Source organism: Ovis aries, chromosome 18, assembly GCF_016772045.2.
Source record: "Ovis aries strain OAR_USU_Benz2616 breed Rambouillet chromosome 18, ARS-UI_Ramb_v3.0, whole genome shotgun sequence".
Taxonomy (NCBI): Eukaryota; Metazoa; Chordata; class Mammalia; order Artiodactyla; family Bovidae; genus Ovis; species Ovis aries.
Window position 1 is genome coordinate 23,864,409 of NC_056071.1, and position 15,947 is coordinate 23,880,355.

General features: G+C 39.0%; 1 protein-coding gene across 17 annotated transcripts in view; it reads left to right on the forward strand.

Moving 5' to 3' along the window:
- Positions 1-15,947, forward strand: part of ZFAND6 (zinc finger AN1-type containing 6) — a 55,756-nt gene that overhangs the window by 22,805 nt on the left and 17,004 nt on the right. For 8 of the 17 annotated variants that reach the window (XM_042235145.1, XM_042235144.1, XM_060401674.1 and 5 more), the window contains exon 2: positions 9,584-9,744. The exons of 7 other annotated variants lie outside the window; for them this stretch is intronic. The gene's annotated coding sequence lies outside the window, so the exon portion shown is untranslated. Of the gene's footprint in view, positions 1-9,583; positions 15,378-15,947 lie in introns of all 17 variants that reach the window. 2 more of the 17 variants (XM_060401675.1, XM_060401677.1) reach the window with 1 other exon arrangement.

Here is a 15,947-nt window from a genome sequence, read left to right on the forward strand (position 1 = left end):
AAATAGTTAGAAGAGATAAAGAGGTATTAAGTAATGTTCAAAGTACATAGGTAGCAAGATAATTGTACCCCAGAGCTTCTGTAAGGTGTTAGCCATAGCTGAACATTTTTAAATGATCATAATCCCAGGAGGTCTAATTATTTCATAATTCACATTTGCTTAATTGGAATGTGTGTATTGAATGGACATTCCTTCTTTTCAAGGGAAACCTATATTGCATAGTTAGTTGGTTTTAGAAGTTTAGAAAAAGCAGGGAAAGAAACCACATTAACCACAGAAGTTACTCTCTGCAAGATACACCCACCTTGGAATAATACTGGCATAATGGCATAATTTGTTCTATGAAATCAGACCTTTGTGTACCTGTCGCATGTGTGTGCTAGGTCACTTCATCCGTGTCCGACTCTTTGAGACTCTGTGGACTGTAGCCCACCAAGGCTCCTCTGTCCATGGATTCTCCAAGCAACCGTGCTGGAGTGGGTTGCCGTTTCCTTGTCCAGGAGACCCTCGTGACCCAGGGGTTGAACGCACGGCTCCTGTGTCTCCCGCATGGCAGGTGGATCCTTTACCACTGAGCAGCCGCTCACTGGGGAAGCCCCACAGGTCGCATATGTTTCCTTTTTTATTTAAAAACAGAACAGAGAAAAGCTCATAAACTCCTTAGTTGTTGATGAGAAATAGACATGTTGAAGGACTTGTTTTGTCTCTTCCATTAGTACAGGAGGGTAACACTGACAGTATTCTCATGTGGTTTGTTTCTCACCCTCTGGAAAGGATTGAGGCAGAGTGTGATGCCAGAGTGCTTTTTTCTCTCTAAAATATTTGTTTTCTCATTGGGGTGCCTGTATCTTTTCGAATTAGTGTTTATATGTGTATATATCCTATATAGAGTGGAGTTGCTGGGTCATAGGTTAGTTCTATTTTTAGTTGTTTGAGAAACCACATGTCTTCCACAGTGGCTGCATCAATTTACATTCCCACGAACAGTGTATGTATGAGGGTTCCCTTTTCTCCACATCCTCTCCAGCATTTGTTATTTGTGTCCTTTTTGTTTGAAGATGGCCATTCCTGTTGACAGGTGTAAGGTGACAATCTCATTGTGCTTTTGATTTGTGTTTCCCTGGTAATTAGTTGTATTGAGCATTTTGTCGTGCGCCTGTTGGCCATCTGCATTTCCTCTTTGGAAAAATATGTATTCAGATCCTCTGCCCATTTTTTAATCTGGTTACTTGTTTTTTTAATGTTGAGTCATATGAACTGTATATTATTTGCAAATATTTTCTCCCATTCAGTGCTCTGTCTTTTCATTTGGTCGATGGTTATTTTTCCTTTGCTATCCGTAAAAGCTTTTAAGTTGAATTAGGTCCCGTTTGTTTATTTTCGCTTTTATTTCCTTGGTCTTAGGGGATGGATTAAAAAAGAATTGCTAAAATTTAGGTCAGAGAGTGTTCTGACTATGAGGAAAACTCAAAACTTTTTAAACTTGCTTATCTCTTGAAATTTTGAATCATACTTTCCTTGGTCTTGGGTTTTCCTGGTCACTCAGAGGTAGAGGATCCACCTGCCAATGCAAGAGATGCAGGTTCCATCCCTGAGTCAGGAAGATCCTCTGAGGAAGAAAATGGCAACCCACTCCAGTATTCCTTCCTGGAAAGTGCCATGGACAGAGGGGCCTGGTGGGCTGCAGTCCATGGAGTTACAAAGAGTTGGACACAACATAGCAACTAAACAACAAAAACAACAACAAATCCTTGGTCTTTGCTTCTATATGACTTAAAGCCAGGTTCTTGGGACTTTTAACTTTGCTGGCAGTATTTTGAGGCTAATATTGAAACTAGTTGGAATTCATCCAGCAGATTTGAGACAAATAACGAGCTATTATAGGGCCCATTGTTGATGAAGTAGATACAATTTCAGCTGAATGCTAAATGGCTTCAAAGAGTATGGTGCCCAGCAGTTTATTTTGTGTTTTATAACTGTGCATAGAAACAGAAGAGGAAAGTCTCATCTTGGAATGGCATGTATCCTAATAGGAACTTAAAATTATCAAAATGATCTCTATATATTATTGAAACAAGATCCAATGCAGATTCGTGTGTTGACTTAAGTAGTTTTAAAGTTAATATGCTGCTTTTTTTCTTAATTTAGGGAGACTTGAAAATTACTGGTGGTTTTTTCAGCTTTTGAAGTAGTGAAAAAATACACGTAGGATATTTTAATGGTGTGGGAAAGGGACTACTTTGATTTTACTTGAAAGGGAAAGTTGCTCAGTCATGTCCGACTCTTTGCAACCCCATGGACTAATACATAATACAGTCCATGGGGTTCTCCAGGCCAGAATACTGGAGTGGATAGCCTTTCCCTTCTCCAGGGGATCTTCCCAATGCAGGGATCGAACCCACGTCTCCTGCATTGCAGGCAGATTCTTTACCACCTGAGCCACAAGGGAAGCCCTTCATTTTACTTATGTATAGTAGTAATATCTTTGTTAAATGACCTATCAGTTCGGTTCAGTTGTGTCTGACTCTTTGCGATCCCTTGAATTGCAGCATGCCAGGCCTCCCTGTCCATCAACAACTCCCAGAGTTCACTCAAACTCACGTCCATCGAGTTGGTGATGCCATCCAGCCATGTCATCCTCTGTCATCCCCTTCTCCTCCTGCCCCCAATCCCTCCCAGCATCAGAGTCTTTTCCAATGAGTCAGCTCTTCACATGAGGTGGCCAAAGTATTGGAGTTTCAGCTTTAGCATCATTCCTTCCAAAGAAATCCTAGGGCTGATCTCCTTCAGAATGGACTGGTTGGATCTCCTTGCAGTCCAAGGGACTCGCAAGAGTCTTCTCCAACACCACAGTTCAAACCCATCAATTCTTCAGCGCTCAGCTTTCTTCACAGTCCAACTCTCACATCCATACATGACTACTGGAAAAACCATAGCCTTGACTAGATGGACCTTAGTCGGCAAAGCAATGTCTCTGCTTTTGAATATGCTATCTAGGTTGGTCATAACTTTCCTTCCAGGGAGTAAGTGTCTTTTAATTTCATGGCTGCAATCACCATCTGCAGTGATTTGGGAGCCCAGAAAAAAAGTCTGACACTGTTTATCACTGTTTCCCCATCTATCTGCCATGAAGTGATGGGACCAGATGCCATGATCTTCATTTTCTGAATGTTGAGCTTTAAGCCTACTTTTCACTCTCCTCTTTCACTTTCATCAAGAGGCTTTTTAGTTCCTCTTCACTTTCTGCCATAAGGGTGGTGTCATCTGTATATCTGAGGTTACTGATATTTCTCCCGGCAATCTTGGTTCCAGCTTGTGCTTCTTCCAGCCCAGCGTTTCTCATGATGTACTCTGCATATAAGTTAAATAAGCAAGGTGACAATATACAGCCTGGACGTACTCCTTTCCCTATTTGGAACCAGTCTGTTGTTCCATGTCCAGTTCTAACTGTTGCTTCCTGACCTGCATACAGGTTTCTCAAGAGGCAGGTCAGGTGGTCTGGTATGCCCATCTCTTTAAGAATTTTCCACAGTTTATTGTGATCCACACAGTCAAAGGCTTTGGCATAGTCAATAAAGCAGAAATAGATGTTTTTCTGGAACTCTCTTGCTGTTTCCATGATCCAGCAGATGTTGGCAATTTGATCTCTGGTTCCTCTGCCTTTTCTAAAACCAGCTTGAACATCAGGGAGTTCACGGTTCACGTATTGCTGAAGCTTGGCTTGGAGAATTTTGAGCATTACTTTACTAGCATGTGAGATGAGTGCAATTGTGTGGTAGTTTGAGCATTCTTTGGCATTGCCTTTCTTTGGGATTGGAATGAAAACTGACCTTTTCCAGTCCTGTGGCCACTGCTGAGTTTTCCAAATTTGCTGGCATATTGAGTGCAGCACTTTCACAGCATCATCTTTTAGGATTTGCTATAGCTCAACTGGAATTCCATCACCTCCACTAGCTTTGTTTGTACTGACGCTTTCTAAGGACCACTTGACTTCACATTCCAAGATGTCTGGCTCTAGATGAGTGATCACACGATCGAGATTATCCAGGTCGTGAACATCTTTTTTGTATAGTTCTTCTGTGTATTCTTGCCACCTCTTCTTAATATCTTCTGCTTCTGTTAGGTCCAGACCATTTCTGTCCTTTATCGAGCCCATCTTTGCATGAAATGTTCCCTTGGTATCTCTAATTTTGTTGAAGAGATCTCTAGTCTTTCCCATTCCGTTGTTTTCCTCTATTTCTTTGCATTGTTCGCTGAGGAAGGCTTTCTTATCTCTTCTTGCTATTCTTTGGAACTCTGCATTCAGATGCTTATATCTTTCCTTTTCTCCTTTGCTTTTCGCTTCTCTTCTTTTCACAGCTATTTGTGAGGCCTCTCCATGCAGCCGTTTTGGTTTTTTGCATTTCTTTTCCATGGGAATGGTCTTGATCCCTGTCTCCTGTACAGTGTCACGAACCTCCATCCATAGTTCATCAGTCACTCTATTAGATCTGGTCCCTTAAATCTATTTCTTACTTGCGCTATGAGTTATATTAAATTCTTGAAAAGAATATCATACAAACTAGAAAGTTTTAAACACAGACTTGTCATCTGGCATACTATTTTTGGATTGTCATAGATTAATCTGCTGGTTGTTTAATGGCTTGGAAAGGGGAAAGGAACTAATTTAAACTAGATTAGTGTGTTCTACACTGTTAAAGCATTCCCAGATTCTAAAAATTAAAGATGGAGATACTGGTAATTTGATTTTCACATGGGTGATTGGATTTCATATAATTGATACATAAGGGTTCAGGGCTTGTTTTTGTGATGTGGGTAAATGCAAGTCAAGTGTTAATCCATTATATAAATATTTGAGTGCCTGGAATAGCTGTTCTATGTAGGTGTGCCAAATACTAGAAATACAGAGGTTAGCAGACTGATGGCTCCTAAAATATATCGTTACCAAAATATAGTGGGCTGAATTACATGGTCTAACTTTGACCACAAAAGTGACCTGTGTATTAACATGTCTTGGAGTCTTTTTTCATTTCTTTCTATAGCACTCCCTTTCTCATCAAAGTTGGGACCTGTATAGTACAGAAGAGCTAAGGAAAATATGACAAATACAGATAAAGGTTCATGATTTGTCGTGTCCTGTATTAGGGGTTTGCTGGAAATTCATATGAAGACCATGTTGATCTGACTTAGTAAAGCCTCTGAAGTGAGCTGCATTTTCTGACTCACGATTGTATGTGCTACAGTCTCCTTGGCAGTGTAGGTTAAGAGTTGATTTAGAAGCAGGTAGGAAAATTTGCTCCCTGTCCTCCAAAATACATACATAGGTATACATACAGGTGCCCATGTGCATGTCCCATATTTGAGCTAGAGATTTTAGGTTTAAAATTGGATTAAATTTTTAGATTTGAGTTGGTCATATTTCATTCACAGTATGAGTTGTTCTGATCCTTTTATTATAACAGTGTTTACCTGCAGCATTTAGGGAGTTGGAGTTTTGAATTTAGATCAGAGGAAAAGTTTGTAGAGCTAGCAGATAGGTTTGGTAGGGGAGAGTATTTGACACATGCTACCTGAGAAAAAGGGAGAGAAGGCAGGGTTTGGGATAAAATAATTTTGCCTGTTTTATAGTTGGGTAGAATTCATACTAGAAGGGTTAGATCCCTGGGTGGGGAAAATCCCCTGGAGAAGGAAATGGCTACCCATTCCACTATTCTCACCTGGGAAATCCCATGGACAGAGGAGCATGGTGCTCTACAGTCCCTGAGGTCACAAAGAGTCAGGCACAATTTAGCAACTAAACAACAACAGTTCTACAAGTGCCTATTCAAGTGCCTTTTTTTAGACAAGGTAGTGTTTGGTGCTGTATCAAAGATTAATCTGATATAGAGCTTGCCTGAAAGAAGGCCACGGTTCAGTAACAGTGCTCCTGACTTGGAATTAGCTTAAGTACCAGTGAATATTCTACCAGCTAGGTTGCTCATACCTGACAGAGAGTGTATCCAGATTAGTATTGGAGACTAAAATTCATCCCTTCTTCTTTGTGCTGACCCTTCAGTTTTCCCTCCAGTTCCTGCCTTTGTCTCTTTTAGGCTGTGAGCGAGGTGATGTGTTTTTCTGTTCCTTTTTGAGGTGAACTGTGTGTTAGATTTCCCACTAGAGAGACTACTGTTCTGGTCCTCCTGACAAGTAAAACAAAAATGGAGCATGGGGGTAGGATGCAAATAATGATTGTATAGTCAAAGCTGTGCTCTTCATAGCTGTTGCCGTCTTACAGAGACTGACTCTTAGTAAAAGACAACTGAAGACGAGTTAAAGTGAGGGAGAGTGTGTTACACCATCGGAGAGGAGCGAGAACATGAAATCAGTGAAGTGGTGTGTTGCTGTCAGGATTTTCTTCTTTCTTGCCTATGTCGCTTTATTTTCTCTTTTTTTTTTTCTCCCCCTTTCCTTTTTTCCTCCCTCTCTTATTTTGTGGATTTAGACCACTGAAATGTTGTATATTATCCATTTACACCTTGGCCTCAGTGATTAACATTCTCTTGTCTTTTCCAGGTGCTCTGTAGTCACTGTGGCGTTGTCTGCTTATTGTGCGCAGTGCAGGATTTGCTTGGGTGGGACGTTTGTTTTATTAACGTTATTTCCCGTGTAGGTTACTGGTCACTGATTATCTCTTGGCTTTGGTATTGCTTTGCTACTTGGCATACCCAGAAATTAACTTAATTTGGAGTTTTTAGCAAGGACACACCCACTACTGCATATCCAACTGAAGAATAGCTGTGCTTTCTTGGAGAAGTTTGTCTCTTTAACTGCATAGAGTAACAGGGTTGAGAAGAGGCAGACATTCACTTAATCTTCAGCTCTCACATCGATATTTTAAATGAGAGCACTGCTTATAATTGATTAAAATGGATAGTCACAAATCAGCTTAGACTGCTGTTGGGTTGGATTTGAGTGTGCAGAGATGGCTATAGGAAATGATGCTTCTCTTGTTCGGTATCTGGTTGAACTTGAGAACATCAAGTCCAAATCTTTATTTTTCTCAGGTTTAATTTTGAAATTGTAGAAAATTGCAGTAATAATACAAATAGTTCCCATCTATCCCCTGGCAAGATTCACTCATTGTTAACATTTTGCTACATTTGGGCTATCATTTTATTTTTTTCTGAACTTTTTGAGAAGTTGCATGCATCCTGTCCCTTTACCATGTAGTACTGAAAGACGTAAATTATCTAAGAACAGCATTCTTATAGTTTCAAGGACATTCCAGTTATCAAGGAAATTGATAGGGTACTCTTCTCTAACACACAGCCCACATTCAGATTTCTCTAGTTTCCTCAGTAACGTTCTTTAATAATTTTTTTCCAGTCTAGGATCCAATCTTCAATCATTTATTGACTTGTCATGTCTCTAGTTTCCTTTAATCAGAACCCTATCCTTAGCCTTTCTTTGTCTTTTGTGACACTGACACTTCTGAAGAGTGACAGACCGTTTATTTACAGAATCTTCCTCGATTGGGGTCTGTCTGATATGTCCTTGTGATTGAATGTAGGAGGTGAGCAGGAATCCTGCGTTACTGCGTGTGATTCTCAGGGCCTCTCATCAGGAGTATGTTCCCTTGTACACTTTGTAGTGATACCAGCTTTGATCTTCCCATTAGTGTGGGAAAGTTACTGTTTTCCTTTCTCCAGTAAGCAATTTCTGGGGAGATACTTTGAGATTTAATATATGCTCTTCATCATCAAACTTTCATCCTCAAAAATTTTAACATTCTTTGGCAGTTTTGCCAGAATCTATCGTTAGTATGGTGGTTGAAGTTCAAATCTTTGATTGCACAAACCCAGTAGTATAGGAGGGAGTCTGTTCCAGCTGTTGGGTTCCTTGGCTTTATAAAGTATTTTGTGTTGAACTGGATTTTCTCTTCTGAGATTTTGACACATTGTTTCAAGTTTTGTACTTTTATGCCACTTGTGAGATAAGCCCGCTGTTTTCTTCTTTGTAACAGCCGCTCAGAATGCATTCCACTTTTGTCTTTTCTCTCAGTTACTACTCCCATTTCTAACAGTTGTTTCTTGTGAGAGAGAGCTTTCCTGAATTTATAACCGGACTCTTGGTTTCCTGCTAACATTCATAGATCTAGCACCAAATCCAGGTACCAGTTCCAGATACGGTTTATATCAGTTCCAGATATGGTTTATATCACTTCCAGATACGGTTTATTCAATACAGTAAATTGCTGTTGCTTATACTCTAGCTTGAGCACGAGGCTTTGGAGTCAGATAAATCTGGATTCAAGTCCTATCTCTGCAACTTAATAGCTCTGTCCTCTTCAGCAAGTTCATAACGTCTCTGAACTTCAGTTCCATAATCTGAAAAGAGTTGGTAATAATTGCACCTACCTTTTAGGGGGGAATGAGGATTAAGTGTGCATGTAAAATTATGAGAATGGTGTCTGTTGCACTGTAATCACTCATCAAATGTTTATTGTTATTATATAGAAAGGATGCTTTTATTTTTACACCCAAGATTGGTGCAATTTATTTTTAGCTGTTGTTTTTTTATTGTAGGCTCATTTAAATCTGTGGTGAAAATGAGAAAGTTTTAATAAGTGCTACTGAAGCACAGTTAGACTCTTGAATAAATATTTTAACTTATGTGAATATTATTCTATCAGTGACAACTTTGATAAAGTTTAGAGTCTTTTCTTAAATTATTTATATGTCCATTATAAGTAGATTATAAAGAAACAAACATTTGAGTTACTTTGACTGAATCCTAAAACCTTTAGCCTTTTCGTGCATAGCAAATACACAGTTTTTCAGCATTAAATAATATTTTAAAAATTAGCCAGTGAATTTTGAGTGTTCGTATGCTGTTTCTTACGGCATTTTAAAACCATGTTGTTAATATAAATAGTAAATTTACTTTGTGAAATCCTAAAACTTTTCTTAAAATTTACTATGGAAACTGAGTTTATTAATACACACATATTGGGGGAACATAGTTATCCAGGTATTTTAGGACATATTGATTGAACGCAATTTTATTTTCCAGATAAGCTGTCTAGAACACTTGGAGAACCTGTTTCAATAATGATACTATAGGAATTTGAGTCTGTGGGGAAATGTGCTGTAACCCTTCATTGTAATGTTAGAAGTATAGCTCCTCTTTCTGTCACAACAGAACCAAGAATCTTATTCTCCTTAGTCAGAGGGTCCCCAGGGATATTCTTGGTACACTCAGGGCACCCCATTGACTGTCTCTTTATAAAAAAAAGTTCTTTCATTGGTGGTTATTTATGCTAAAGAAATAAGGTAAACTTTAGGAAAAAAAGAAAGACCTAGTTTTGCTTACTTTGGGTATAAATGATTATAAAAAGGTAGAAAAATCTATATGTTACAGTTACATATTGTTCTGTTACATACATTGGTGTCAGATACCAAGTGAGATGTTATTCTTAATTTTACGTTGCAACCCTTTTTATGTAGCCGTAAGAGTGAAAGCACCTCTTAAACTTTTAGACAATTAAAGTGTGCATAGTTAATTTGAACTGTCTCAACTCTCTTTCATGTTAAATGTGTTACAGGAATGAATCTGAAGTCTGCTGCAATAAAACACTGAAGGCTTTAAAATGTTTTCTTGCATAAAACTCAAACTTTAAGTAGCTGCTTATGAGGATAGGGAAGGGAGGAAGCTAATGTCTGTCTCAAGATACAGGACAGCTGTTTGCTCATCAACCTCAACTGTGTGAGTAGACTTAAGCCTGTAACACTGTGTACTTAGGCATAATAATAACTTACAGTTTTTAAATCTAAAGTACTTAAAGATACACTTAAGTCAGCATGATGAGGTATTTTTTAGGGTCTGTTTTTTTCTGATGGGTAGAATGTTGAGGGTGGAGTGGGTTATAGGTTTTTATTTATAAAGTGTTTCTGAGGATAAAACTTAACAACCAAGTATCATTAGTGACCATGCATCTTTTTTCATTATTCTGTTGTTGTGAAGCAAAAGAAGAAAATTCTGTAGATCGCTCTATTTTATAGTTGATTTCGTCTTTTAAAAATTAATATTTTAATCAATCATAAAATGTAGTTTGAAAGTATGTTAGATATTAATATAAAAAATAGCTCTTGGAAATAATTTAATAACTTATTAAATTATAATTAATAATTTTTATAATAGCTGTGTTTAATCAGAGAGAGTATGTACTTCAAAATAAAGGAACTGTAGTTTAGTGAATGCAGTTAGAAGTCTTTTACACTTGCCAACTTTGTTTTTAAAAGTGCCTTAATATAAATACCTGTGGAAAGAAGATTCTCCTTTTTCTCTTACTAAAAGCTATCACCTTAAGAAATATTTTGGGATAGAGGGGTCTGATTTTTTTTCTACTTTCTTCTTTGTTTTTGTTTTGGGTTTTTTCCTCCTCCTCCATGGATTTAGGAGTAAGACTCTTAATTGAATGTTTCCCGCAGTAGAGAAATGCATGGTTTTATAGAAAAGATAATTAAAATGAAAGACATTACCATGAGCAGTGTGATGAACGTGTAGGTTAAGATTTATCAAATCTTATTAACTATTTACGGAAGTATGAAATAAAAGAAATGCTGTTTGCAGTAAGATGAGCTTACTTTCTCTTTCACATCAGAATGTGTTGACTGAAGGAAAATAAAAATTGACTGATTTTAGAATCAGTGAGTGAGGAGGCTCTTAGAAAGCATAATGAGGAACATGTAGTGAATATGGATATTCTTATGAAAGTAGTCAAAGAGTGCATGCCAGAAATGAGAGGAATATGGGTACATTCAAAAGCAGTTAAAAAACTTCAAGTTTCAGTCTGGTTGATTTTTTTTCTTTTCTGGGCTGGTCAGTAAATGGACAGTACTGTATGAATCCCCGGGGGTTACCTTAGTACTAATTGTTCAGTAGCTCTAAAGAAGTCATGTTTAATGATGACAAGTCTCACTTTAGTGAGGTTTTAAGGTCTATAATATGATGTTTAATTCCAGTTTACAGTCATTTGGTATTTCCCCCGTAAAGGATGAGTTTAATTTGGTACTATTTTGTGCAGTACTCTAGCACTCTATGCCCTTCTCTTTAATTAGTGTTTCTTTATTGTTGAATAAAGAAAATGTAGGTGAAGGAAGCCTTTAGTACATATTTTTTTATTGAAGGATAATTGTTTACAGAATTTTGTTGTTTTCTGTCAGACTTCAACATGAATCAGCCATAGGCAAAAGTTTGATTTTTAAAGATGAAATTAGGCAGAAAGGACGTGCAGTAGGAAATGAGAAGCTTGTATATAACTGTGGAGGGTTTGGGGGAAACTATGCCAGTAGATTGGTTCTGTTTCCATTTCTCCTTCTGTCGCTCTGAGATGATTCTTTGTGTCTGTGTTATTCTGCTGAGCAGGTAGAGCAGAGTGCTGAGAAGCTAATTAAGTTTCCTGGGCTAGGAAGTGTTTGCAGGAGAGAGTGAGCACCGTTCGTAAACTCTGCTTTTGCTCTGTCCCTGGCCTGCCGCACCCTTAGCATACGACATAGGCTTCGTGTTGATCTTGCACTCACGTCTGTGACAGAGTTTTGCCTAGATCATATGCACATTTTAACTTCTTATGTTGTTGTGTCTTGCAATATTCAGTAGCATGGAGTTCCTGAGTTACGCTGAAAGCCATGTAACGTGCATGGTTAAGGGCCCAGGGTGTACAGTCTGGCTGCCTGATTCAGATCCTAACGTGATAGTGAACAAATGACTTTACCCTTTCTGTGACTCACTTTTCTAATCTGTAAAATAGATACAGCAATAATTTGTTACCTGATATGGGGTATTGTGAGGTTTAAGTGAGTCATTGATTTTATTATTAATCTTTTGTTTCTTCTTTGAGAAGACTATAGTAAATGGCCTATTCCAAGTCCTTAAAGTAATCAATTGTAAGGCTTTAGGATCTAGAATTGGAAACTCAAAAAGGAGGGTATTTTCAGTTGGGTATCATGGAAGATCTCTCTTGACCAGTAGCATAGAGAACCTTACTCTCTTGCCTTCTGTTCTCATTCTGCTGTATTAGCTAGCCAGGTTTCAGTTTTCAGTAGACATATGTGGCTAAGTGTATTGGACAGTGAGCGCTCTTCTAGATGGTTGGATTTGAATCTGTAATATATTTACTTTAAACATGGCATGTCTTGATGACGCGCAGCTGTATTTGTCTAGAACATGAAAGATTGGTCTTGGCTTTAGATGTAACTCCACACAAGAGGAAGAAAGGAAGGAAAAATACTTACTGAAGAATATTGGTTAAAGTTAGGGATATTTTCTCTGAGTTTTAGGTCAAGTGATTTTTAGGCACATCAGCAAAGTCAGTATCAGTTCAGTCACTCAGTCGTGTCTGACTCTGCGACCCATGGACTGCAGCACACCAGGCTTCCCTGTCCATAATCAGCTCCTGGAGCTTGCACAAACTCATGTCCATCGAGTCAGTGATACCATCCAACCATCTCATCCTCTGTTATCCCTTTCCCTTCCTGCCTTCAGTCTTTCCCAGTATCAGAGTCTTTTCCAGTAAATCGGTTTTTGGCATCAGGTGGCCAGAGTACTGGAGCTTCAGCATCAGTGCTTCCAATGAATATTCAGGACTGATTTCCTTTCGGATGGACTGGTTGGATCTCCTTGCAGTCCAAGGGGCTCTCAAGAGTCTTCTCCAACACCACAGTTCAGAAGCATCAATTCTTTGGCACTCAGCTTTCTTTATGGTCCAGCTGTCACATCCATACATGACTACTGGAAAAATCATAGCTTTGACTAGAGTCATTATAATGATTTTTTAAAATACAGGCATGGATGGATGAACTAAGCAGTGCTGAAGGTCTTGAGTTCTGTCAGTAGAGATTGCTTCTTGGATTAAAGTGAGCTACTTTTTACATTTAATGCTGAAAGAGTGCTTTCTAATCTAGAAGCACCTTTGAAAGCTTGGCAGTGTAATGGATGGCAAACTTAGGTCTTTCAGGAAGGACTCAGTACCAGTGTTTTATTATAAGAGAATCTTCCTCTGTTGGAGATGGTCCTGCTAAACCTTAAAGTAATCTGGAGTCAGCACTGGTCGTCACTCACTGTGTGTGTAGAAATGTGGTGTGTGTGTGTGTGTTTCTGCTTCTTCTAATAGCAAGAAGTAGAAACGTGGGTTTATGTTCTGTAAGATCTTGCTGTTTTCTGGAATCTAATCGGGGGTCAGAACACATTGGAACAGATACCTATTCTAACTGAAAAAGGGAAATGGGGAGATTATTTTAAAAGAGATGTGAAAAATCTAAGGAATTGGCAAGAGGTTTACAGCTTTGGTACCTTTTTCTGTGTTAGGTGTTCTTCCTCTTCACCACCACCTTTTCAGATTGGGTCATTGGGTCAGGTTTTCACCCCTCTCTACTTAACTTTTCTGGAAATATGCTATGGTACCAGTGGGGCAATTAGAGTTAAGACCTCTAGGTTGTACATATTGTATTAAAAGAGAATTGAAGGAGTCAATTGGCATGCCTAACTTCAGTTTCTTTAACTGATTAAAAAGAAGGGAGAAACTCTATGAAAGTAGAGTGTTTTGGGTGCATTTTATAGTTTTGTGGCTCATAGGGATTTTTGAAATTAAAAGTGACATCTGTGTATATACATGAAAGTCACACATCCGTATTCCTGTCCTAACACTTGCACTGATCCTTACAAGCAGAGCCGTCTGTCATAACTTTCATAACTTTCATCTTTTATGGTACCTCAGAGAGCAGCAGGCAGCACAGGTGTATAAGCAAGGCACCTTAAATGAAGAACTGGGATAAAAGAAAGAAAAATCTACCTATAGCCATTTAATTTTGCTGTATCTTTTCTGATCACACTCTAAATTGCATAGTTTTGAAGGCGTTTTTTTCATCTGTCTTATATTTGAGTGCCTCTTGTGTACCTGCCATTGCTCTGGAACAGAAATTGGCAAACTGAAGCCCATTACCACCTCTTTTTGTTAATGAAAGTTTTATTGGAACACAGTTATGCCCATTTAATTAGTTGTTTGGAGAAGAAAAGTAAATGAAAACACATAAATATGGGAACCAATGGGAAAATTTGAGTGGGTTCCCTATTTTGCCCAAAAAAAAAAGGATATTGAATTGTTTTGTGCAGATAATGACTATGTCAAATTCTTTAAGATATGCAATATGGAACCTGCATAAAATTGAGAATATAAAATTGACTACAACTTTCATTATAAAATAACAACATGGTGTGCCAGCTTAAGCACATTGCTAAATGAAGCCCTCTCTGAGTGAACTGAATTAGAAAAAAAATATCCTGAAGCTCAAGAGCATGAGGCTAAGCATCTTTATTCAGGGCACAAACTGTATAACATGTAGTGGTCCTTGCTGGCAAACCTAGATCCTGTCTTGAATAGCAAATTCAGTTTCTTTAGAAGGAGCCTATTGCAGCCTATTTGCTTTGGTGTAAATGCTTGGTTATTGCAGGTTGTAGTACAAGGCTGCTACTTTGAAACACAGTTTCATTCACACATTCAGCAAATACTGAGTATCTACCATGTGCCAAGCATTTTTGTAAGTTATCAGTGGACAAAATGGACAGAATTGCTGCTGTTACAGAGGTAACATTTTAGTAGAGGGAAGATAGATGAAATAAGTGTAATTTAATAGTAAAGATTTAGATAAGGGTACTGAAGAAAAATAAAACTGGATAGGGTAATAAGGATGCTGGTGGTTATTTCAAATAGGAGGATGAGGGAAACCCTCCTTCAGAAGATGACAGGTGAGCAAAGACGTGAAGTAGATGAGGAACTCCTGTCCTCCTAGTGACTTCTGGAGGGTAGAAGTTGTAGCAGTTACAAAGGCCTTAAGACTGGAGCATACCTGGCAGTGTTATGTGATCTGGAGGAGTGGGAGGGGAGGTCAGGTAATGGGGGAACAGATGATAAAGTGCCTTTATGTCGGTAGGGAGTTTGGCTTTTACTTGGTCAGCTGGAGGATTTTGAGCAAGCATGCAGTGTGCTTTGTTTTAGATTTAACATGATCACTGGCTGCTGTGTTGAAAATACACCATAGGAAGGTAGTAAGAGAAGCAGGGGAGACAGATGTATCAATAACTGTATTGGTTATCAATAGCCATATAGCACATTACCCCAAAACTTAATGGCTTAAAACAACAAACGTTTATTGTCTCGCATGGTTTCTGTGAAGAACAGAGAAGCTGCTTAGCTGTGTAATTTTGACTCAGGGTCTCTCATGAGGTTGCAGCTCAGATGTCAGCAGAGGTTGCAGTCATCTGAAGACTTCACCAGGACTGAAGGGTCTGCTTCCAGATTCACTCCAGATGCCTCGTGGCCTGAGGCCTCAGTGACTGAGCAGGTGGGGCCCTCCCTACAGCATCATAGGGCTTTCCCGAGAGCAAGCAATCCACGAGAGAGAGCAGGGCAGCAGCCACAGCTTGCAGCGTCTGTCTTGACTAGACTCAGATACAGACCATCACGTGCACATCATTCTGTTGTTATCCAGACCAACACCCAGACAATGTGGTTGGGGACTACCAAGGGCCTGAATGCCAGGAATCCTGGGGGTCTCCTTGGAGGCTGGTGCCTGGTTTACATGGTATTGTCTCAGTGTCATCACAGAGCAAAGCCTGCCTCTCTCCCAGCAGTACCAGTGAGATCCAGGGAGGAGTGACTGAGTCATAGGCCAGACTCAGATCACATGCCCCCCCTGAGACAGGTCCGGCTCTGAGGAGGCAGGGTTAGACCTATCTCAGCAAGTGAGAGAGAGAGGTTCTGCTATCTGAACGGGTAAGGAGGAAGATGTACCAGGCAGACAGAAACTGTCAGTTCAGGAATATGATATCTTCATGTCCAGCTATTGAATGCTTTTATAATTATTAAGACACCATGGATGTTATTTATAGCCTTGGTGAATAGAAAGCAGTGT